Here is a 24,559-nt window from a genome sequence, read left to right as displayed (position 1 = left end):
AAGCAAAGATAGGATTTGTAGTAAACTATCATGAATCACTTCGCAACCGAACGTTGACACTTGTTTATCAGCAAACACGGTCCTTTTTGCACACTGTTTTGAATAGGAAAAAAAATACCACCACAAATCCAGTATGAGTCACAGCTTGTGCAACCGCACAGAAGACCGGGCCTGCCCCGAGTAACCCCCACCTAACCATGGAATGCATCACCGTGGGGCGGGACCCTCCGAACCGGTTTTTTGGGCAGACCTTAAAGGGTGTGGCCAGATCCTCAGCCATAAACGTGACTGAGCCGTCTAAGTTTCCTCGCGGAGCTCGCGCTGCACGGATCATCTCCCAGGCATCCCCCCGGCTCCAGACACGGTGAAAGCTACTCCGCAGCGGCAGGTATGTGATCGCACCCTCCGAAGCTGAGGTGGGGTATCCCCAGGACAGAGGCACGGTAGAGTTCACCTCCCAGGGCTGTGGGGGAAAGGAAACCACGGGAGACCTAGCAAAATTATATTTACTCACTTACCTATCTAATCACACAATGTTTTTTTATTTATCTTTAAGATTTCACTTTTTTTTTCGGAAACGGGTGCTTTTAATCCAATAGGATCTCTATATAGTACTCTTCTTTCTATTTGCATACCTGACAACACTCTGGGGCTAAAAGAGGTGGGATTGTTTAGTTCCCAAGAGGGTAATTGCCGCTGCCCAACATACCAGTGATCATGACCAGACTCCCGAGTGTTACTGCCGGTGTCATCCATTTGCCCACATTCAGTGGTCCCAAAGCACCCATCGCACTGCATGTCCATGCGTGGGCCCCCAATGCAGTGCCCCTCGTATATGCTTTATCACTGTGGTGCAGTGCCCCTCCTTCTCGTATACACCTGATGTGCACAAGGAAGGAGGAATATTGGGGTGTTTCAACGGGTGCGAGTGTATGTTTTAGGAAGGCTTCCTCTATCTTGGACTTCTATCTTCATTTTCCCGCTATTTTCTCCCACCCTTCAAACACATTTAGCCCCCTCTGCCCTGATCTCCACTTCCGACATCTTTGTTTTCCTCTCTCTGTCAGTTTTCTCTTTTCGCCTGCCCCTCTCTTCTTTCTTCTCTCGTGTATCCCCCGCTTCGCTTTCCTCAGACCCTTCAAGTTAGCCCATGTCATCTGCAGTGGCCTAACGAAAATTTAAAGCCCCCCCCCCCCCCCTGCAAGGTACACAGGGGGCCCCACTCCGGATTTAATTCGGAGCTGTCAGGCCGGAGTACAGTGCTGAGGGGGCCCCCTGCAGCTCGGGTACGCCCCTCTATAAGCATCTCATGCTTTGCCGTTTTGGGTCTCTCCTCCCAGGCAGCACACACTGAATTTGTCTAAGACCTGTAGTCAGTTTACAGGGAGCATATAGACAGCCCATTGGTTGGCATTATTGTCACTCATTTGCTTGCAATCATTAGCTTCTGTTGGCTTTCCTTACACTCTTGTGTCCATCTATTTCCCTCTTGTATCCCCTTCCCACCTGCGTGCTGTGCTCCTCACCTCCTCTCTCCATGTTGGCTCACACTCGTGTGCTTCCCCCATCCCTGCATTGCTTTCATGTGCCTCACCCACCCTGCGCTCCGCACTGCTCTTGCCAAGGTGCTTCTCTCCTCTCCCGTCTTGTTCTGGGTCGTATCCAAATTTGGATGTCTGATTTTGATGTGCTGTCCCCACTTCAGGCAGGGTTTCGCTCACATATTGGGACCCTGGACCAAGTATTCAGGGTAGTACTTCTTTACTGGAAGGTAGTTTTTCTGGGAGGTGGTAAGTTGTATGCGGCATTTGTGGACCTAAGGTCTGCGTTTGACCTTGTGCCGAGGGATAAGTTATGGAAAGTACTCTCGGATATGGGCATGCCAAAAGAATTGGTATCTTTTTTGGTTACCATCCATGAAAATACGTATGCCCGTGTCCGCTGGGGTAAACCTGGGGAGGTGACGGATAGATTTAAAGTGTCTAAAGGTGTTCGACAAGGGTGTGTGCTCGCTCCCACTTTGTTTTCATTATTCATCAATGGGGTTATAAATTATTTTTCCCAACAACCCTACTGATGCACCTACCCTGGCTGGAATGAAGATTCCCCTACTCATGTTCGCAGATGACACCCTTTTGATCTCGAAGACGAGACGGGGTCTGCAGCTAGCCCTGTCTCGCTTCGAGATCTTTTGTCGTGAGCATGAGTTGGAGATAAATGTTGGGAAAACCAAGTTTATGGTTTTTCGTGGTCCCCGGCACATTAAGGCGGAGGTGTGTCTGGGTGGTGTCAACTTATCCCAAACGGCAGTGTTTACTTATCTTGGGGTCACCTTTAGCGAGACTTGCAGCTGGTCTCACCAGCTGGATCTTCTCGCTCTCAAACATGCTCAATTGGGAGGAGCTTTGCTGAAAGAGCATAAACACTCCTTAACAAAACCAATAGCTCCACTCATGAAGATCTACGGCTCCAAGATTCTACCTGCCATTTTATATGGTGCTGAGATCTGGGGTTTTAACTTGTCTAAGTTGATGACCGCCCAGAATAAATTCCTCCGGTCAGCTATTGGGCTCCCTCAATCCACTCCGCGCATCCCCTTATTGTACGATCTGGGAATCCAGCCTATAGAGGACTGGGCTGGGTATAGACCTTTGGCGTTCTGGCGTCGCCTGTGGACTACTCCTGAACTAACGACTTACGCAAAAGCCCTCTTGGAGATCAAAGGGTTGGAGGGGTCGCACAGGATACCCTGGCTGTCTAGTATTAAAACCCTGTTGATTGATCTTGGGATGCGTGACCTATGGGCTAACCCAGATTCAGAGGTCTTCCCGTCAAAAAAGGTCCTTAAGGATGCATACTGGAGTTTTATTAAGAACAGGAGATGTGCTTCCCTCATAGGCACCACGATGACTGTCACCTTCCTAGTTTTTAAGGACGAGTCTGTTTATGAAAGTTACTGGGATACTATTCTGAAGTATTTTGATCGTAAACTGTATCACCAGTTTAGAGTGGGCGCCCTACCACTGCGAGGACTCACCAAAAGTTGGAGTCCTCGTGGTAGTGATAAATGCCCCTTTTGTGTAGACAAGATTGAAACCATGGATCTTTTTGTTGCCCAATCTACCAACTCCCTCGACGCGTTTGGCTTCGACCTGTCTGCAGACTAATGACAGGTTGCTAGTAGAATATTGAAAACAGATACTTCAAAACCTGTAGTAATAGGTGTTGCCAAATTTATTAGTTGGGCATGGATCCTTGGGGCAAGGAAACTTAAGTCGTGATTTGTGTTTGTTAGTTGCTATTAATTAGCATCATATTATGGACCATTAGGTTAACTGGCGTGTCCCTAATTGTATTTTTATCATGTTGCGATTATTTTAAATCTACTGTTTTATGTAATATTTTAAAGGTTTATGAGTCTTATCTTGTATTGTAATATGAATTGCATTGTATATGAATTGTTTTAATATGTGTAGAATGTCTTTTATGATGTGAATCGAATAAAGACCTATTGACTGACTGGCTTCTCTCCTCTCGCCCTCCATGTTGCTTCTGCCCGCCCGCGCCCTCCATTTTACACCCCCCTCACCTGCCATCTTACTTCCTCCATCCTCATCCTCTTTGCTCCTTCCCTCACATAGGTCCACATGGAAGGAAAGGTTGGGGTGTTTTCTGCTACAGGTGTGAGCTTTTGCTGGTACAGTGGGAAAGAAACCAGGACCGTGGCAAAAAAAGCCCTACGGGACTGCATTTTTTTTGGGTGGAAATTAAGGCCATGTATCAAAAAAACGGCCCAATATGGCTAAATGGTCCTGGAAGGTGTGAACATGTAGTTTCCTCGTCTGCTGCCAGGCGCCCCCCCCCCCCTGCAAAGTAAACGCCACTTTAACACCTACAAGGCCACCTCTTTCAGGGTTGCCAGGTTCTCAGTTCGATTTTTGTCTCTTGTGTGACACTTCGGCCTTTGAAATGTGAATGTGAAATGTTCCTATGTGTGACATGTTGAGTGACAGTTTATCGCTGGCATTTATACTGCTCTAATTCTTCTTGGATATATGTATATCCCACAATTGTGTGAATACAACACCACATTCCAGTCTCAATAAACGCCCCTCTTCAATATGGTTCGACTTCAGAACCCCTCCGCAGGGTTCACTGCAGGGCCTTTGCTTCCGGCCTACTCCAACATGGACAACCCAGAGGCCTCTTTAAACGCAGTACAGACTGCCGTCCAGTGTCGTGTGTCCCCCCCCCCGTGTGTGCGCGTGTATGCATACAACGATAAATCCGAAGTTGCGAAATGATGATGGGGTGAAAGCCAGGGCTGGCTGAATGTCTCGCATTACAAGGGTCCTTTGGCTTCTGTGCCAGTTTGTCCTCGTGACACGCCCCTTGTCCCAGCTCCTCAAATTAACCTTTTCATCCTCCAGTACCGCACTGGTCAAACTTCCCATTAAACCGCACAGCACTTGTATGAGTGCTGCTATGAAAACAGTGCCATAAACGGAATAAAAAATGGACAGTAAAATAGGAGTGTAGTCTGCTGACATAATACGAAGGGATTAAAGGATGAACTTTCCAAGGGTCAAAACATATTTTGGATAGACCCCCCCCCCCCCCACCACCCCCCTTGAAATGCCGTTTGCTGTGAATTCTAAGACCAAATTATAAATATTTTCCGGTTTATCGACATAAGGACACGTCAGTCGGAGTAAAGATGCCAAGTGGCTCTTTAGCAGACTGTACTTGCATCCTCGGATTAGGGGCACATATTTATTATGACTAAAATAAAACTTCAAATACCATGATTCAGAGAGGCGTTGAATAAAAAGCCAAGACTTGCTTACAGTCACTGAACATGACCTGTGGCAACTTGGTGCAACAGTCACAGAAAGGAATGGTTTTACTTATTTTTGAAAAACCATTAGAAAAGTTAAAATGTTGCTTAATTTTTTCATAATCTATCAAAATTGATGCTTTACCAGGTAACGTGAAAGGAAGGCCCACTCTCCTGCTGTCTGTGCCACCTGTCTCCCTGATTTAAGCTACATTGTAACGCGCTACCCATGTAGGCAAACCCCTCCGTGCCTTGCATAGAGTTCATAATTGTTATATATATGTTGCAATGTAATATCTGGCAGTTGCAGCAGACGGCTGCCTTGAACGGAATTGCTGGCTGCCGACCGAGATGCTGTTTCTGCCCCCGACTTCACTGGGTGGCCTTTGGTGTATATCACGAAAACATCTTCTGAGAGCTCCCCCTCTGGTCCAGTGAGCGTCCACGGGGCTTTTCGCGCTGCACCTATCTGTATCCTCAATGGTGAGGTCTTTCCTTTTTATTCCCCCCTCCCCCTCCGTAGCAGTTCTTCCCTTGTGCCGGACAGTTTTCCAGTGGGTGCACTTCCCTTCCACAATTTCTGCATCGGGCCCTAGTGTTGCGGTTGGTTGCTCCCAACCGTCTCGGTGTGGGTGGCTCCATATGGCATTGACTGTCTCTGACTCGATGTGAGGCACTTCACCTTATTGGAGCGTTGCTGGGACAGTCAGCAACTTCTCCATTACCGCGGTGTGGTACACCAATAACTCATGTGAGGCTCAGAATGTTCTCGTCACAGATTCCAGGCTAGCACAGTATTAGGCCTCAGTCACTGACCTGCAGTCCTGTTGGGCTGGGCATCTTTTGTTTGATCATCTTTGGTGCACATGCTTGCCAACTCAAGCATGCGAAAAATACACAGATGGAATCCCCTTTCCACTGCTGTGCTTGCATTAGGTCCATGAGTCACAGGGTCAAGACTGATTTGCATATGGCTGGGTCTGAAATGAGGTGGCGAAGTGAGCTAAAGAAAGATGATGGATTCAACTCCGATCTGTGACTGGGGGTGAGTGTCTGAAAAGTTTCAGCGCTCTGTCCATCTCCTTGTGTTTGATTTTTTCGCCCTAAGTTGGCAGGGTATGCCCAGATGTGGGTCCCTTGCTCAGTTTGCTACTGGATTCAAGCTAGCCTGGCTGATGAGGGGTGTTACCCGGAAACCGGTGCCAGTATGCTTGCTTCCGGTTCAAGGAAGACCTGGCTTGGCAGTTCAGGCTGGACTGTTCCAATGAGGCACAGGGTCAGACTGATTTGCATATGGCTGGGTGGGACCTGGGATGGCAAAATGAGCTAAAGAACGATGATGGATTCAACCCAGATCTGTGACTGGGGGTGAGTGTCTGAAAGGTTTGCGCACCCTGTCCATCATCTCCTTGCTTGCATTAGGTTGAAACATTTAAAATAAGTTTTGGGTCTCCCTAGCGTGCGGTAGCTTGCAGGCCAGCTTCACTGGGCCTCTGCATGGTGCTGCGCTAGGCCCAAGGTGCTGTAGCAGGGATGTAGGGGTGTTGTGGCACTGTTGCAGCAGAGCAGTTCGCTTGTGTTCTTATGGCAGTCGGGGTGATCATCGGCATCTGTGTCCTTGTGATATATTCAGCTTCTTTCTCTATCGTTCATGGTCTTCCAAGTTCTTATCCCTAATTGGGCCCTTACCAGCAAGGCGGGCCCTCTGCCGAGCTTGGGTTCTACAGCCAGGGACATCTTAAGGATTTTGAGGGCCTTTGGCCAAACCTATTTTTCGGGGCCCCTTTCAGATCCGCTTTTAACCTATGATCCAGGTTCAGCTTTTTCATGCCCTCTTTGGCCAGGTCGCTGACCGTGCACACACACTCGTTCAAATTCTAAATGTGTTTACATCTAATACTTGGGGATGGTGATGTGTGTTTTCAATATTGTAACACGCAGCATCTCATTAATAATACTGTGTGAATTATCCCCGTTCCACCCTCCGATTTCTCATATGCGAGATCCTGCTTGGATCTAAAAACATTTTTTTTCTTTTTTATATATAGATGTATGTTGCACAAAACAAACGCATTTGTTAGCAGAATGTTGGATTAGTCTCACACAATATCCACATTATTCAAGGTCACGAGGGCAAGACTATCTGTAGAACAGAGCTGGCTCTACGGGGGGGGGGTGAAAAGCTGGGACCAGAGCCCCCTTTGCCCATGCCTAAAAATGTCTCTAACCACGCCTTCCCACACAGCTCACCTGCGCTCCCTCCAGCCAGTGAGGGTGAGGCCGGAATGCGGGTGAGGCCGAGTGCGAGGCAGGTGCTCCCATGCGGCGGACTCGGCACGGTTGAAGGGCATGGGTGTGTCGTAAAAGCTCCCGCCTTCTCACCCGCGCGGGGCCAGCCACCAATGACTGCCGGGTCCGGGTGCCTGACACAATAATGATGCATACACTGATCTGGGGTACAGACCTGGTCCACGAGCAGTCCTGGCTCCTTTTATTTATGTCCTCCGGCTGACGGGTTGCAGGAGGTCAGGGGTCACTACGGGGAGCAGGGTGGTTAACTACAAGCTTCAGGTAGACTTCTATCAGGTTAAGCTGTAGCGAGTTTGGTTTCACCGTACTGTCCTTCCCGAGCATTATGAAAATGCTCTAGGATGGCAGTTTGAAAGTGTTGGGGAGTAGGATTACAATTTAAGCCGTGGCCTACCGCCTAAACCAGTAGGGGGCAAGTATTTATTTGTTTACATCTACAATGTGAACGGCACCTTCAGAGCTCTAAAGTTAACCAGTTTCATGCGTGAGTAACTAATCCATAATGGTTGTCAGAATTTATTGTATAACATCTAACTAAGGTTGTAAAAGTTTTGTTATACTTGATGGAAATATCATCACTATTGAACATAGTTGATTATTCATACTTGCATACTCTGGTCATCCGAAAGCTTTACATTCTAAATCTTTTCATTTTAATATTTCATTAAAAGCGTTAGGGCAGTTCTGAGGTTAGTTTTGAATCGGGGCTGAACTGGGAACCAAAAGCACTCTGTCTCTCTTCTCCCCGAACCCACCCGCACCCCCTCCCCCTCCGAGCTGGGCTGTCCAATACTGATTTGAATGTGACTGGCTCTAATCTGAGGTGGCATGGTGGGCAAAAGAACAGTGGGTTGGATACTACCTTGAGCGATTGCCCTTGGTCAGACTTATTACAAGTATTCCTCCCATCAGCTTTGCGTGTTAGACAGTGACCGGGCACATAGGGCAGGTCTGGGTTTTTTAAACTGGCCTCCAAGCGAAATGCCTGGTGGAATAAAAGGCCTGTCTGGTCCTGTTCTGAGCAGCTTCTGCATTCCCCTCATTAGGTTTCTAAAGTTAAAAGTACTTCTATGTTTTGGGCACTCGCTGTGCTTCTCCTCTGGTCCAATTTACCAAATAACAAAAACATTGGCCTCTCACAGAAGCCAAATACATTGTGTCGGCCCTCAAGGTTTCCAGTGTTCCCACTCTGTCTCGCCAACCTCGGTGATGAGTGTTACTACTCAGCAGATTAAAGTGACTGTGGGCTTCAGTCACTGAGACGCTCTGCTTCAGGTGCAAAATCGGGGCATTTGCCCTTCCGCATCAGCCAGGTGCGCGACATGGGACAAATGGCTAGAAAGCAGGGCAGACTCTCAGAAAATGAGAAGTTTGTCCACCCTAGACATATCCAATTTTGGAATAGTTTCTTGTCGGAGAGTTCACTCCCACCCACTATATTTACAGTTGTGGACCTGTAAGAACCCAACATTTTATGTTGAATGCAGAGCGGAGCAAGCCACAGAATTAATTGACAGGACCCAGTTTTTAAATAACCATTTTGTGAGAAGGCATGCAATTTTCAAGAAAATTTTCAATACAATTTATATAATATATTAAATAAAAGAAATGTTCAAAGGTCAGATATATTTTTGATGTTTGGGATTCATTTAATACATAGAATTACATCACTGTATTGTGTGTGGGTTTCTTACATGATTCACTGTGAGGTGCAAGGATTTGCTCAGGATCACACATTTTGGTCACAAAGTTAGGTTCTGAGCCCTGGTCACACAGGTGCAGAATCTGTTATTCAGTCACAGACCCCATGTGTCTGTAGTGTGTAGTATAGAACACTGATGTTTGCATGATGTCTTTCGAGAGCTAATATATTACAATGCACTGTCCCTACCTCTTAGAGTGCAATATACACCTTTGAAATATTTGGTTATACGGATATCTCTTGAAAAAAAAAATGTGCACCTTTAATGCGGTTAGACCTATTTTGAAATGACACAAGGCATTGAAGGGGGTGACCATCCCACTGCCACTACCGGGCAGGGTGCCTCTGTAGGAAAACAGCTGCCCTGCCAATAGTCATTTAGTTATTACAAAATGACATTCCTAAAGAATTCTTCAGGAAATTTGATCATAAAACCAGGACACTAGTGTGGGCTGGTGGTGCTTCCAGGATGGCATTGAGAATATTGCAAAGGACCACCTATGAGAAGGGAAAGAGAGGTGGCCACCCTTAAGGGATTTAGGCATTGGGATGATATGGGGACATATACTATATTAATGGTCAACTCGCAGAGGGAACTGAATAGCGTTCAAAGTCAAGGGGAGTGCAATATAGAGATGTTAGATCACTTGTGGGACGAAGCTATGAAGATGCCAAAAAAGCCTGTTTTCTGGCTGGCACCCCTCTTATTACTCCATAGGATTTATTACACAAGGGCACAGCGTTACAATTTCAGTAAAACTCTGGATGGTACATGCTCGGGGGTATGTGGTGGACAGGGCACATTCTTGCACACAATATGGGCATGTCTAATGATGAAAACAACTGGTGACACATGATGGGTAAGATGCTGGGAAACGCCAACCACTCAAAGTTGCAGCACCAATTGCACTATTGGGGGTATGGGAGGCTTCACCCTGAACGGATTTCGGGAACTACTGGTGAACCAGGGCCTTATTGTGGCAAAAAGATGGCCAAGAAATGGGGATGCCCGGAGATTGGGTGTAAAATGTGTACAGATTTGGAACTGAAGAAAAAAAATTATATATGAATACCTCCGTCTCCCAAAGTATGGAAATCTGGAGGTTGGGCGGAGAAGAGCAGCTCCGGCTAAAGTTATGTGGTTTGTTTATCTGCTGATAGACTTCTCCATTACTAAAGAATATTAAAAGGGTCCCTGCCTCACAGCGACGGTGGGGCGAGAAGGAGGAGAACACCAATAGGAATATGAGCATGTACCTCTGGATTGAGCCAACATTTGCTTTTCTGTTCTGCCAATGACCTCACTGCGTTGCAACAAAGTGCAAGTTTTGACAATGTTCAGTAAAACTCAAGGCTGGCCCATCATTCAAAGGTCTCCTTGGGCCGAGCCATAACTGGGACAATTGGCTAGAGCCCGGGTCGGGTCTCAGTTTGCTAGCTAACCTATAGCTGTGCACAGTTGTTTTGGTGGCCTGTAGAGCATAAAGACACGCTCATACGGTCTGTTGGCACTAGGAAGGTAGAAAAGGAACGCAGCCTGAAATGTTAATCTATAAATAGTTTGAACAGCATTTTAAGAGCTTACTGAACCAAAAACACAGTGGAAATGTCCTCATTTAATCAATGAGCTTCATAAGAAAGCGGCCAGCGAGAGAACCATGTGCGTTTTCTTACATTGAGGGAATACCAGATTCTCATCTGCAACAGATTGCAAGGGTAAGCTGAAATGATAATGGGTAAACCGTTTATGCAGAAAGAGACCAGCCAAAAATGTCTTGGTGAACCTTGCGCAGAACTTTGATAAAGAGACTCTCGCCTAAATAAGCAGTCAGTTTAAGGTCCGGAGGACGGATTTTCCATGCTGAATCTGGGAATCCTGGTAGCCAAGCTAGTAGTGTTCTGTACTCCCGCATCGTTTTTAAAAGTGTGGAAGGTAGGCCTAATAAACTGCATTGCAATAATTCACATGAGAGCCAGTAAAGGCCAATACAACCATATTGTGGCCCTAAGGGGTGGAGATAGGACTTGATTCTTCACAGTTATTAAGTTGGACATTACAAACCTGCACCACGGCAGACAATATGTTATCCATTTGGAGGTGGTCATCAAACGTCACCTCTAAGATCTTTACCATTTTAACAGGGGTAGGACTGTGGAGCAGACACCGGAGATCATCAAAATCTTAGCTGTGTCCTCGTGAAATTTCTACCAACTGCTGCCTATTATTCCTTGACTTCCAACTTGCATTTCTGGTAGCCTGATTTCTGGCCGATCTTGGTACTGCCTGCATGAAGTGTATGGTTGGAGGCCATGGGTATCGATAAGTCCAGCAAGTGATGCCACACAGTGGTTGAAAAGGTGAGGTCACTGAGGATCGCTCGTGGATCCTCCAGGAAATAATAATGACCTTCAAAGAAAAAAGGGAAAAGTTGATCCTCTAAATGTGACTTGAGAATGACCTGAGGGACCAGGCTCTGAATTGGTCAATCTCATTAAAACCACTGCCCCAGAAAGGGAAGGCTGCTTTTGTGAGTGGAGGGGTGGGCCAAACCAAAACCGTGTGCTTCTTCCACTGCTAACTGACGTGTTGGCACGTGAATACCTGTGTTCTCTCTAGCGGTTGTACATCAGAGCTAGGCATGTTCTCCCCTTTTTCTTCCTGTCAGTGAAACCGATTTGTCTATTTATTGTTGTGCAAAATAATTTGTACATTTTTAAGGGGTCAGTTGCATGCAAGAAGGTTGACTTGGCCTCAGTAGTCCAAACACTAGTAACCCAATTTATGGGAAGCTCTGAGTATGTTAGCATAACCTTGACATAAAATCGAGGCGATGAACAGTGGAGGATCTGCAAAAATGTTTTTTTTTTTTTTTGTTTTTTTGTTGTTGTTTTTTTTACTTAATAATTCCCTTCGTGGAATGATCTGTATTTCACTTTTTAGGTCTGGTGTTAGCCAATACCTATTCAATATGCTAAAATATGTTGTTCTACTTCTAGGGGGTTTTCAGTCAGTACTCTTAATCCATTGGTCTGTTATTTAGTCATTCTCATTTTTCTTCAGCCCACTACTGTATGCAGCTTAGGGCAGTGAGTGAGCCCACTTCAGTTATTGGCTGACTTCATTGTGAGTGATAGCAGTTTGCTCTTTCGCCAGGAGCACATCTGCACACAAAGTAATTCCCTTTGTTGCCAGGGATTACTATGGCAATGTGTGCTTTTTGAGACCCCCAAATATATTTTTGCTTTTAGCCTGTCTTTCACAAAAACAAAAATATATATATATATATTTCAAAGAACGATGACTACGCCATGTGCGGGTTTAAACATTTCTTCTGCCGCCACCAAACGCGTTTCGACTGCCAAGCAGTCTTGCTCACTGGTACAAGTATTGTAAAAACGCGGCCATTTTTTAAAGTGCAACACGTGCAGATTGTTACTACAACTCTAAATGACATAAAAAACAGACTCGTAGTTTATGGCAACATAATCACATAAAATGTTTTCTAAGGCATAATACTTTGGTTGTACAGTTTTTCTAATGAGCAATTTATTTGTTTCATTTACTTGTATCACGAGGGCAATTTAATTCTTGTATTCTCTATGTTATCGCTGCTGCGTATATTGCATATTCAAGCTTCAGTAAGCTTTATTGATACCGCATGCAAAACGACAAACGTAGTCATTTAGACTAACGAGAGCCTGTTTAAATTTACTCGTATATTATAAATTAAGCTCAAGTGAGATTCATTAACACAGCGCATTACATCCTCATTTCGCTCAAGTGAGCTTACACTTACTATATAATTTGATGAAACCTCGGCTCAACAAATTAACTTGAATACAAATAATTCATTCATTTGCCCAAAAATTCATGCCCAAGTGGGCTTAAATCAATCGACTTTTAACAACCATTCCATACTATTCATATTTAGTGATTATTCTGAGTCTGTCATGTTTCTCTCTCTTCTTAATTAAAACATGCTTTTCAAAGGCAACGCTTGACTATTGCCAACTATAATTGAGTGTGTAAATCTTCCTCCATGTTCAGGCCTTCAGGTTGTTTAGAACTCAACTCTATAATATAGCGAGACTCAAGTCTCCGCAGTTTCTTGACTCTATTGCCTCTTCTCACAAAAAGGAAAGTCCTTAAGCAAAATAATAAGCTCAGGTTTGGTTACGTTTTACAGATTACACAGCAGTTTATGGCCCTTCTTTTTCTTGACACTGGTAGATTTAGCCGCAAAACCAGTCACCAGGCCCGTTTTTGGGTCTGGCCTAGAGATGGCTTTAGCTGTTTTGCCACCCTCATGCCCCCACCCCAAAAAAATGGCAAAAAGCAAATGTATTTGCAGGGACTTTTTGTCCCTGCAAACTTCTTCTTCCATTGATCTGTTTCAAGTTGGGGTGGTGTATTTTTTTTAAATTTATTTATTGGGAAACAACCTTTACAACGCAGTCATTGCATGTCACTACAACACAGTCATTACATCGCATGTCATTACGATGCATACCATTACAACGCATAGTACCCCAACACCTACCCAACTGTTGCACCCCCTGGAGTTAGAATAATAATTTTTACCCCTACACTATCCAACACTTACCTTAAATGCAATGTAATGGTATGCGTTGTAATGGTATGTGTTGTAAAGGTATGATGCGATGTGATGGAATGGGTTGTAAGTGTAGTTTTAAAAAATGTTTTGTAATGGCATGCGATGTAAATGTTTGCTTTACAAAGGCTTTTGCAATGTAAAGGCATGCGTTGTAAATGTATGCATTTGTAATGTCCTACTTTCTTTTTATTTTGGTATGGGGGCGCTTTATATAACGCATACTTGGCCCAAGGCATTAAGCAGATTACTTGAGAATACGATATTTGAACTGAGTAGTTGTTGTGATGCCTTTTTTAGGCACAAGTAGGTTACGTGATTTGCCCAGAATCACAGTAGGTTGAGCCAAGGTGATTTGTTTTAAAGGCAGGAGCTCTAGTCCTTAGGCTACATCTCCTCCCTGGTGTCATTCACATTTTGCTTTTACTCCCCACAGCAAGTGGCATTGGCCAATGGGTCAGTTCATTTCATCTATATTGTCTCTTATGCTGTGACTGATGGGAGTTTTGCTGCTCACTCATGCCCAGCTGGGAGAAATGGAGTGCTTTTCAGTGCCAGGGCTGGTGTACCTTTGTCTTTTGGCAAAACGCATGTGTTTGCAAAAAAAAAACCTTCATATTAAAAGGCTTGCCAATGCATGTTAATGTGTGCATCATCCGTGGCGCATTTCATGGGCTTGTGTCTAAATATGATCAAGGTTATATTCAGAATTGGATGGATTAAACCCCGGTTCCAAATTTTGGGACAAGGTTTGGAGCATTGCTTAATTTTTCTGTTTCTGGTTTTTTTTTTTTGTTGTTTTTTTTTTGTTGCCTTTTTTTTATTTATTTATATATATATATATATATATATATATATATATATATATGTATTTATTGGTCTTGCTACATATTTGGTTCAAGGCCAGTGGTTACTAACGTTACACTTCGGTGTTTTTGCACTACTAGAAGGCTTTTATAGCACTATTTGGGGCATTCGTTTGTGGGTGAATACATCGTAATGCTAAAGAAAACACAAACGGTATCTACACAAAAGCAAACTAGTCTCTGCGCTCATGCAGAGCGCTGTCATTCATGACCCTCCCAATAGATGTCTGAGTTGCTGTTTACAGTGGTTCTGCAGTTGAAAGACCTGTAGTTACTATTAGCAAAGTAAACACAACCGGGAGTGCCCGAGTGAGCCAAAATACACTGAGCTAGCAGGGTAACAAAAGCTTTATTCTTTTCTGGAAACACCGCGTGCACATGAAATGTAGCTGCTCCTAACAGATGACCTGCTTTATTCTTTTCTGGAAACACCGCGTGCACATGAAATGTAGCTGCTCCCTAACAGATGACCTTAAAATTGTAGGCAAGCATGCCAAAGTATTTTAATGTAATTGCATTTATATAGCGCTTCATACCCTTCAGGTGGCGCCAAAACAAATGTGCAGGTATTTAGCATGCTGATCTCTGAAAGTGCCATGATGGAAGAATGTGGGCCATGTCGGTAGTATGAGATGCTGTGTGCGAGTACCAGAATTGTGCTTTTCTCATGGGTATGTCCCTGTATGTAGGAATGAATCTGAAAAGGGTCTGCGGAATAGGACGTGTACGCATTAACAGCAGGTGTGCGAGGGTAGGAATGTGTGTGTTTTGTGGGCATATGTGGGAAGTGTTAGTGCATAAGCATGTGGGGGCGGGGTTAGTGTCTACATGCAAGGAAGACACTCTGGGCCATGATGCTGCAAGCGTGTAGCTGAGCCTGAGCACTGGCTGTAGGGAAAAGTGAGAATAGATGCTTTCACGAATTCATATATCAACAATCTGTGGAAATGTCGGGGAGCTACAACTCATTTAAGATTATGGCATAATAAGGCCTGTCTTTATGCGTGCCTTACAGGGCTGTCGTAGCCTGAACAACAGTTGTTGAGGGCCAGACAGGTCCAGTGTAGGCAGGAAACCGATTGACCAGTATTAAAAGGTGTCCTAAATCTAGCCATGGTGTTTTATCAATTGTCTGACCAGGAGTAGCAGACGAGCCTTACAAGAGAAAATATGGATATAGGGCCGGATTACGATCTGGCGCTCTATGGTCTCCTGACCGCCTTATTAGGAGTCGGGCAGTCTGACTGCCGCAGCCACCAGGGAACTGTGTTGAGGTGGTGTAGAGGCATCCATATGCATGGCGGGACCGCGGCTGTCTCGCCAAGTATATTAGGAGCTTCCTCTCTGCCAGTTTTTATGGCGGTTCCACCCTGGTGCCTCTGCACCCTGTGGATGCACACGGGGGTGAGGGTGGGGGGGGGGACAACATGTGCCATATTTTGTGCATGCACACCTGTTCCAGTACGGCATGGACTTAAGTCCATGCTGTGCAAGAACTGTTTTTGGTGTTTCCATTGCGGTGCCTGTTTTTAGAGAGGCTCCGCTGTGGGAATGCCAAAAAAGCCCCCCAGACATGAGGAACCTCATAATCGGGTAGTGCGGTGGCAGGGCAGACCCGGCACCGCACCCCCAAAATCATAATTGGGCCCTTGGAGGTAGCACTCAAGAACCTGTGGACTTCAGAAGCCAAGGATGATTGGATACCTCCGCAATAATGTGGATTACTCTTCACGCTAGTGACACTAACCGCCAGCGTTTCCAACTGTATCATTAAGTTCAGGCAAGGCTCAATGGACTAACTGCAGCATTCTCTGTGCAGTAGATTACATTTCATGCCAGCGCTGACCCCCCACATTACATGGGCAGATCAGGAATACATTTAATATCAAGTGGGTCTTGATGAGTCCACCTAGATTTGACACCGATAATGGACATAGTGTGATGTTACAGGTTAGGTCTGGAGCGTAAGGCAAGCATTCCATGGATGATTGGGAGAGATTGGTGAAGCCTAAGAAGTGTGGCCTGTTGTGGCCATAGAGTCTGATAGTTCTAGCAGTACCCGAAATACAACTCGCCAGTGCCCGTGTTAATACAAACCCAGGGCAGTTTGAGAACTCATTTCAATTCATGCTTCCCTCTTACAAATTGAGTAATGTACCGGTGATAGTACAGCAAGTTACCATTGATGCCGGTGGTGCTGTTCATGCAAACATGTCAAAATCAAATGCATATCACATATGATCAGCTAGTGAAATAACACAACCACACGAATTGCAATTTCCTCCACTGCCACTGTTTGCACTAGCAAGAGAACTTGCATCCCTTTTTTGCGATCTCCCTACGGATAGTTCCAGCAGTCTGTTGGGAGTTAGCACTGTATACCATACTCCACAAAGCCAACCCATCCTCCAGATGGGTTAGCTTTTGTGCCCTTCTCAGTCGCCTTGGTCCTGTTTGTTGATTTCCTCCATATCTGTGTTTGACCTGCCCATGAGCGGTTTAGTTTCCCCGTCAGATTTGTCATTATTCCTGCTCCAAATGCAGCATTGCAAACCAGCGCTGGTTTCAAACATGAGAGGCTGTATTACTGAAGTGCTCCAAGGGCGCAACGGGCCCTGGCACCCGCTTTGCGTGTTCCTGTACCACTTTGGAATTACAGAAGGAGACGCAAAGACGAGAGGCTGTATTACTGAAGTGCTCCAAGGGCGCAACGGGCCCTGGCACCCGCTTTGCGTGTTCCTGGGCCACTTTGGTATTATAGAAGGAGCCTCAGACACTTGTGTATCCCCTTCAGTAAGGATAGCGCTGGCACACATAAAGCACCAGTGCTATCAGCGGGCGTTCCCTCGTTTGCATGGGGTCGTGGCTTCATGCAAATTAGGGAATCCCTTTGCCTCTGCGCCGTATTATACGTGAGCACAGAGACAAAGAAGCTGTCAGGCGCACTGACAGTACGACACCTAAAATGTTGTGCACTGTCAGTGTGCCCCCTGATAGCAGCCCTCTGGAGGGGAGAAAGGGGGTCCCATGCCCTTCCCCCCCCCACCCCGATATCCCCTTGCAGATGGGTGCAGTCACTCATTTCACCCACCTGCAAGCGGATCTCTAATCCTTTCAAAACAGCAGCTTAGGTTTTTTATATGAATGCGAAGCCCTGGGGGCAGCGCATTCATCCTAATGCATAGCATTTTCCTTGATTGCGCCGGGCGCACCCTTTAAAATGTGCACCCGGCGAAATCCAGGAAAATGCACCATATGTATAATATGTCCCCAGGTAGCTGACCTTTAATGCCACCTAGTGATCACTAGAAAAACTGCAGCACAAACGTGGAAGACTCAAGATTGATCTTGACAGACTAATATAAGTAAGATTGGTAATGCTAATCGGTCTTGATTAAAGATAAGCAAGACCAGTGGCTTTGCCAATACTTGTTTGTTCACCTGAGACATGCGTAGATTAAATATATACATTAATTTCAGTTGAATTGCAAGAAGACTAGGCAGTGTAGGGACAGTTCAGCAATTACGCTTTACACCACCGCCACTGTTCACCCCAACAGGAGAATTCATATCCCTTCAATTCAAGTGTGAGCCTTAAATGCATGTTGTAATCCTAGTTTCATGAATGAATCTGCAAAATGCATTAAAGTCTCTTACACACCTCCCATTTACAAACCTGAAAAACATTCGTTTTTTTTTTTGCTGGTTCATAATTAAGCAATGTAGGTTTCATTTTTAAATCGTAACAATTTTTCGTTTTTGTGACGAGCATGTCTAGTAACTAGACACATATAGGGGTTGTCTCAGAGTCCACAAATGTGAGATTTGATAATACATGTCAGTTAATCCTTACTTAATGTTGGCAGTGAGGACTGTTCTAGGCTAAGTGGAGGATCCGTGTAGGACCCCTTTTGTGGGGCCAAAGGACAGACAGGCGCCTGGGCACCAGCTGTGGTGGTTGAGGTTGTTTGCCACTGGTGTCCTGGGCTCCGCCCTAAAAAGGGCTCTGCAAAGTTGTCCAAGTCACCCCTTGCACACTTGACCCTCCGGGTAGGGAGGGCAAGCAATCGCAAGCTTCGGAGGGATGTAGTGTGGGGCGCACAAGCTCAAACTGCTCCAGGAGACCACAGAACTTCAATGTCTGAATAAAAAAAACAAAAAACTACTTTTATTCTGACAGTATAATGGAGGGGGTCTCAAACAAAGTGGTAAACCTGGTTGTGATCTTCAGGGGAGTGTTATGCCATTCCAGTTTTCTTCCTCCCACCAACGGAGTTCTCTAGTTTCAACAATCACTGGTAACATGGGATAAGTTGCTAATAAGGCACAGATGCAGTTCACTCTACATACCCTATAGTGTAGCTGTGCACAACTGTTCACTTTTCTTTTATCACTACCGGTTCTTCCAGAAGCCTGAAGTTCATATAACAGAACTCCTACTGTTTCTTAAGTCTCCTGTTCCACAAGGAGTTTAGGCCCTGTGGCTACCTGTATTGTGTAGAGGCAGTTCCAGCAGTACAGGAGGAGTGCTTGTTGCAGACCCGCTCTCAAGGCAGCTCTCATCTATGGGGCCATGGCTGCGACCGAACTCGTACATGTGGTGCTGGGACGGCAAGTGCAGCTTCTGGGCCAGTCGGCAGCAATAGGCGTCGTTGGGCCTCAGGGCTATTCAGAGCTCCCGCTTTGGCGGCAGCAAACGACTTCTGACTCCAATATTGGCTGTGGCAGCACCAGTCTCTTGGTGCAAACAGGCTATGCCTGGCAATTTCAAAGTCTCTGCACAGTCCGCAGAAAGAACCGCTCCGGGAGACTAGGGGTGCCTTGACACACAGGCTACTTGTGTCTTCACGTTTTTTGTAGTCACTCACTCCTGTGGGTTCCTCGAGCTGGGAGCCCGCTCAAGTCTCTCTTCCGGCAGGACAAGGCATACTCCTTCGCTCGCTCAGCAGGCAAGCAGGCTTCAGCATAAAGTACAGACTTCAGGTAATGCTCTTCACCTCTGGGAGACTGGCTGCCTCGCTGACACCAGACCTTTCTTGGGTAACTTAGAACCTGGAACTGAAACAAAGTAATGTGGTTTGGGTCTCATTTTTTAGACACCTTTTCCAGACAATGAATATGGCTCCAATATCTAAGGTTTTAGAGCTGGTTTGGATTGATTCTATTTCAAACATCATTTTCTGGCTGTTCTTCAGACACCGCTTGTGTGCAAGGTAATGACTCTCACAGCAGGTAGCATTTGTGCCGATCCCATGCGAAGTATCCGAAACATGGACACAGCGAAGTGAGGTCTCTGCATCTGGCTATTATCAGCTTTCCTAGAGCATTCATCTGGGACACACACCAGGGCAAACCAAGCCTAGAATATTCCTCTCCCTGAACAAAATATATTGCAGTCGGACCCCCCCTACCCGCCTCACCCCTGCCATCCACCAAATGGCAGTGCACAGGAACTAATCGGCAGCCCTTTCCTAACCAGACCTTCATTGAATTGCCAAAGGAAGCCATTTCTGCACCCTCCTTCACTTTCTGGTCACCAGCCTCCAGCTGGTGGATTGCAGACCATACACTAACCACTGTCTGGGAAAGCTGATCCAACCTCCAACGTATGCCAAGCTAAACCAGGGGACATAAAACCTGGATCACACTAATACAGCTCTCGGATTCTCACTATAGTCTTATTACCATATAAGCATGTAACATTTAACTCACACTCACACTCTTTTTCAGGGGACTTGTGACTGGTAAGCACTCCAATACTTTAGTCTCGGATTCTTTCCCAGCAGTGAATGCAGGATTGGATTTCTGCTAACGCTGGGCTCATGATCAGGCGGTCCAAGGAGCCTTATAACACTCAAGGTTGGCTTCGGAGTCCTTGACTGTTGAACCAAGCTGGTAATGTTGCATCAACAGGTGGGTGTAGAGGGAGATGGCCATACCATGCCCTTAGAGGAGCTATGGTGGAGGGAGGATGCAGGGGATTCTCATGCGGATGAATCTGGCTTAGTGGGACCCCACCTCAACCTCTGGTGTCCGGACCCGACAGAGGAGTGCAATGGAGGATACACACAAGTCTTCTCTCTGACAAATACTGAGTTTAAGAAAAATAAGATACCGGCCCGGAGAGACTGGGCCTGCATGAGACAGGTTGTATTTGAGTTTTTCAAGTTATGTACACGGGCACATACTCCTCATAACCTGCCATCCATCCCCCAGCCAGCCTGGTACTCAGTCGCATTCACCCCAACAAGGGTAAATAAACATTTGATGTCTGCCTCTCTCGTACAATATTCATAGCCATTTCATATATATTCAACTAGTTACGCCACACAGACAGCACCCCTGTCTTGTAGACAAGCACTGTGACATTGGCACTGTCACCACCACCTTTCCCATACTGGATGTCTGTCTGTGTTGGTGAGCCAGGGCAAACTCCACCTGCTCAAAAAAGTAATATCTGCATGCCAATAGTCTAAAACATTTGCAGTGTTGCCTTAACAATGTTTGCCCTGCATGGCTGCAAGAAAATCTCCCCATTTGCTGCCCCCAGAAGTCTCAAAACACCCCATTGAGCCTGGTTTCAGTGCCCACCAAGCCTGTTCTTCAGGTAAAAAATGAAATACTCTGGCACTTCCCACTACACCACTGCTGAAACCACACTTGATTTTCTGCTCTGTGTCCATTGCCCCTGAAGACTTTCCCATGCATTCCCCCAGCACCCATTACCCCATACAAACCATTAACCAAAAAAGAGATGTTTAAGTACCACCTGCCAAAATGGAGTGGGTCTGGGGCCCAGATACATACTATGGCAGAAAATTGGCGGTGCTCTTGCGGGCACAACTGGATTTTTTAGAAAGCAAACTGGTCGCCACACGACTGCACGGGCAGCTTGATGATGTTTGTCAATGCTTAGTTAATTAATTTTTGTTGATTAAAGTGGTTACCGCATGTAAATTTTTAATGGTGAGCCTGACACTAAATACCTGGAAGCAGGGTTGATCTCAGTAAATATCTGCCAAGGTTTTCTGGCAGTAACCAAGGGAAAATAAACATCGGCAGTGGTTCTGCTTTTATTGCAACTGTGGTTAGCGGGGCATAGACATATCGTTTGTTGCTTGTGTTTACAATGCGTGCTGTGCGCTATACCCGTTGGGTCCATTATGCTAATAAATGTGTTCTACTTTTTTAGGTCTGGCCTTTGAGACCTCTAAAACTTCCCCTGCTATATAATACACATACATAGAGGTGCTTTGTATCGGCAACCTTTCACCCATTGGTCTGTTAAACTGTCATTCATGTTTATAGCATGGGTCAGTGGATCAGCCATCTTTATCCTTTGGCCCCCTTCACTTTGAGTGACTGCACAAAGCCCATGCACATTGTTCACATCCGCCAAAAACAGTTCCTTTCTCCTTAGTTGGATAGCTGATTCAAAGTTTGCCTTTTATTGTTTTTTTTTTTTTTTTAAATATTATTTTTGAGTGTCAGCTATTACTTTTCCATCCCCTCTTTTTTTTTTTTTTACTTTATGCTCTAAAATGTTTAAATGCAAATGCCATTGTAACATAGCTGCCTGTGATTGAGTGCTTGATTACGTGATTTACTCCCATCTCCTTCACATATATTAAAAATAAAATGCGTGGTGCAATTGAAAAAAAAGTGTTACTTTTATTTTTTACTTGCCTAGTAAAATAACCTCAAAGCTGAATGTTTTTTCAATTACATTTTTTAATAAAGATAAGACACACTTTTAGAGGACATGCAAAAAGATCTAACCCAGATCTCTTGACTGGGGGTGAATGTTTTGATTTGTTCTGCATTGCGTCCATCAATTGTGTGTCTTACTTTCAGAGCACAGCATATTTTCTTCATTTAAACAAAAATATATCTTGTGCTTACATAAAAAAAATATCACTCTGGCTTCCTAGACATATTGGCTATGGTAATGCTTGTTTTAACTAGCATCCCAGTACGAGGAGTGCAAGAGTTAAGTGAAGCAATGAAATATGTTTTGAGTAGTATAACCATGTCATCCTTAGATGTGTCTGGGGCGCAAGCTAGCCTGTGAGGCGTGAACGAGTCACACGGCGTTCCTTGGCGTGCATAGGGATGAGAGCGGCCAGCTTGGGTGTACCGGTCGGTGTCCTTATAAATAATGCATACATTTAATTTACAATGCCACTCCCATGGAAACCAATCCTAATCCACACAGCAGGTCGGTTGGATTAAAGCCATTGTAACCGTACATGGGTACTCCTAAATTGGGTCATTCTATCTACAGATATTTACAGCTACACAAAGGTGTAGGTGCAAGACTGATCCATCAAGTACAGTAGACAAAAATTCAAATTGCGTAAACTGCTAACTCCAGCCGTATTTAAAGGGCAGAGTGGAAATAAAAATTGATTTCTAAATATCGCATTATCAGAATACTCAATCTTCTAAATTAAATGTGTACTAGTCCATGCTATGTACAAAAGTCCTACATTGAAGCATTTTCTTTTATGATAATGCTACATTTCAAAAATAGTTCTCATTTAAGTTCTTGAAAAAATAGCGGAGTTGCTGGGTGTCTTGGTTGGTCCAGCTGTGTTCTCTACTCCAGTCAGTGACTGGCGGCTGCTGCAACATAGCCCCCCCCCCCCAACAGTGTGGGCGGCTCGGCTGGGCTGCAGGTGTGAGCTGCACAGCCTGAGTGCTGGGGAAGCGGCTCCGAGCCAGCCCGGGCTGAGTTACGGTGCACCATGGTTGCTGCCCCGCGAACAAGCAGTAACCAGCCACGGCACTCCCTGCTGCCGGACAGGACTTGACCTCCGCATCTTTCATCACTCCCCGCACTCTGGCAGGCAGCAGGATGTGAAGTCACGTCCGCTCCCGCGACGCCACAGCGACACAACCTGAGTGGGGCAGGGCTCGCCCAGGTGTCAATAGTAGCTATTGGGCATATTCCTGTTGGACGGGCATGACCTTAGGCTATGTGGTGACTCTGGAGCGCGGTGGGAATTAAATGCAAAAGAATACATTTACCACTCTGAGCCGGCAGCTGCTGCTGCCTTCGTGCCAATATCGGCAACACTAACCATCCCCCCCCCCATACAGCAATCTCTCAGCAAAATAACCAGATAAGACACCTTCTTTGTGGAGAAAATTGCTGCAGGTTTATTGGCATTCCACAATGCCAAGATTGGTGGATTAGTTTACGGGCGATCCCAAGGCAGGCAGCCCCCCGCCGCCTGCCACCTGATGAGTCACATTACACCGTGGCCAATCCAATCAGTGTCAGTCAGATTTGGGGGAGGGGCTACCCCTCCCACCGGTAGACCGCCAGTCCACTCCCTTGCTCACGCCCCAGAGGGGGGCGGAGCCTTCAGGCAACCCCCGGTTGCGCAGGTCCACAACCGCCCTTAGGACTAACGGGGCGCTGTCGCTCCTCCAGGGTCTAATGCGAGGACCTCCCTGTGGATATTTGGTTTTAGCACTCTTACTGTGCTCGTGCAGAGTGTACCCTTCTGTACCTTACAGCCTCTGGATCGCCCTGTAACTCTGCCACAGCTCTGGGTGTGGCCACCATCACCCCAGAGCCTCCCACCAAGATAGGCTTCCTTACCTACACCTTGCTGTCTCTGAGACCTCACCCAGAACAAGTAAAAACAGGTCGAAACCCATTCTGGACAGGTGTACCCCCATCCTCATCAAAACACCCTGTGGCCTTGGTGTGCAGTAACCCCTTACGGATGAAGGCAAACCCCCTTAGCTCAGAGAATTCCTTCATGGCGCTAATACCTTCCTGCAAGAGACCTCCCTGGCTTCCCATGATTGTGCGCCCTGCCCGGTGCGTTATCTTCGCCCTCCATATCTCACAGGTCCCCAGCCGGTTGCTCAACTTACCTGTGGTGACCGTCAATGCTTGAAGCAGTGCCCTTCTCCCCAGAGATGCCAGATTATTCCTTCCCAGGTGTAAGACCAGTACATTAGGAGGAGGAATGCCCCCCCCCCCAACCAAGACTGTTGTGGCTTCTTCATCCAGCCGGTCCAGCGCATGCCTGGGTATCCTAGCCAAATAAAGTCTACTTTGAACAGTGAATTTCCGCATGATGCGGTTAGCTCATTTGCACAAGGCTTCCTGGCCTCCCTAGACCAGGCTCCTTTCTTCACTAAGCAAGGGGTTATCCTTGACCTCTATAACTCACATGTCCCTCAATGGACCACCCGGTCTGTGCCACAGCTA

At 46.0% G+C, this 24,559-nt stretch overlaps 1 protein-coding gene across 1 annotated transcript in view; it reads left to right on the top strand.

Moving 5' to 3' along the window:
* Nucleotides 1–250: 250 nt before the first annotated feature.
* LOC146831609 (galectin-3-like) overlaps nucleotides 251–24,559 on the top strand; it is a 75,257-nt gene continuing 50,948 nt past the window's right edge. Inside the window, exon 1 of the mRNA XM_085605959.1 lies at nucleotides 251–388. The gene's annotated coding sequence lies outside the window, so the exon portion shown is untranslated. The remainder of the gene's footprint in view (nucleotides 389–24,559) is intronic.

This window comes from Triturus cristatus, chromosome 5_1 (genome assembly GCF_964204655.1).
Source record: "Triturus cristatus chromosome 5_1, aTriCri1.1, whole genome shotgun sequence".
NCBI lineage: Eukaryota > Metazoa > Chordata > Amphibia > Caudata > Salamandridae > Triturus > Triturus cristatus.
Note: the sequence above shows the minus strand (reverse complement) of the source record. Positions and strands in the feature narration are given on the sequence as shown.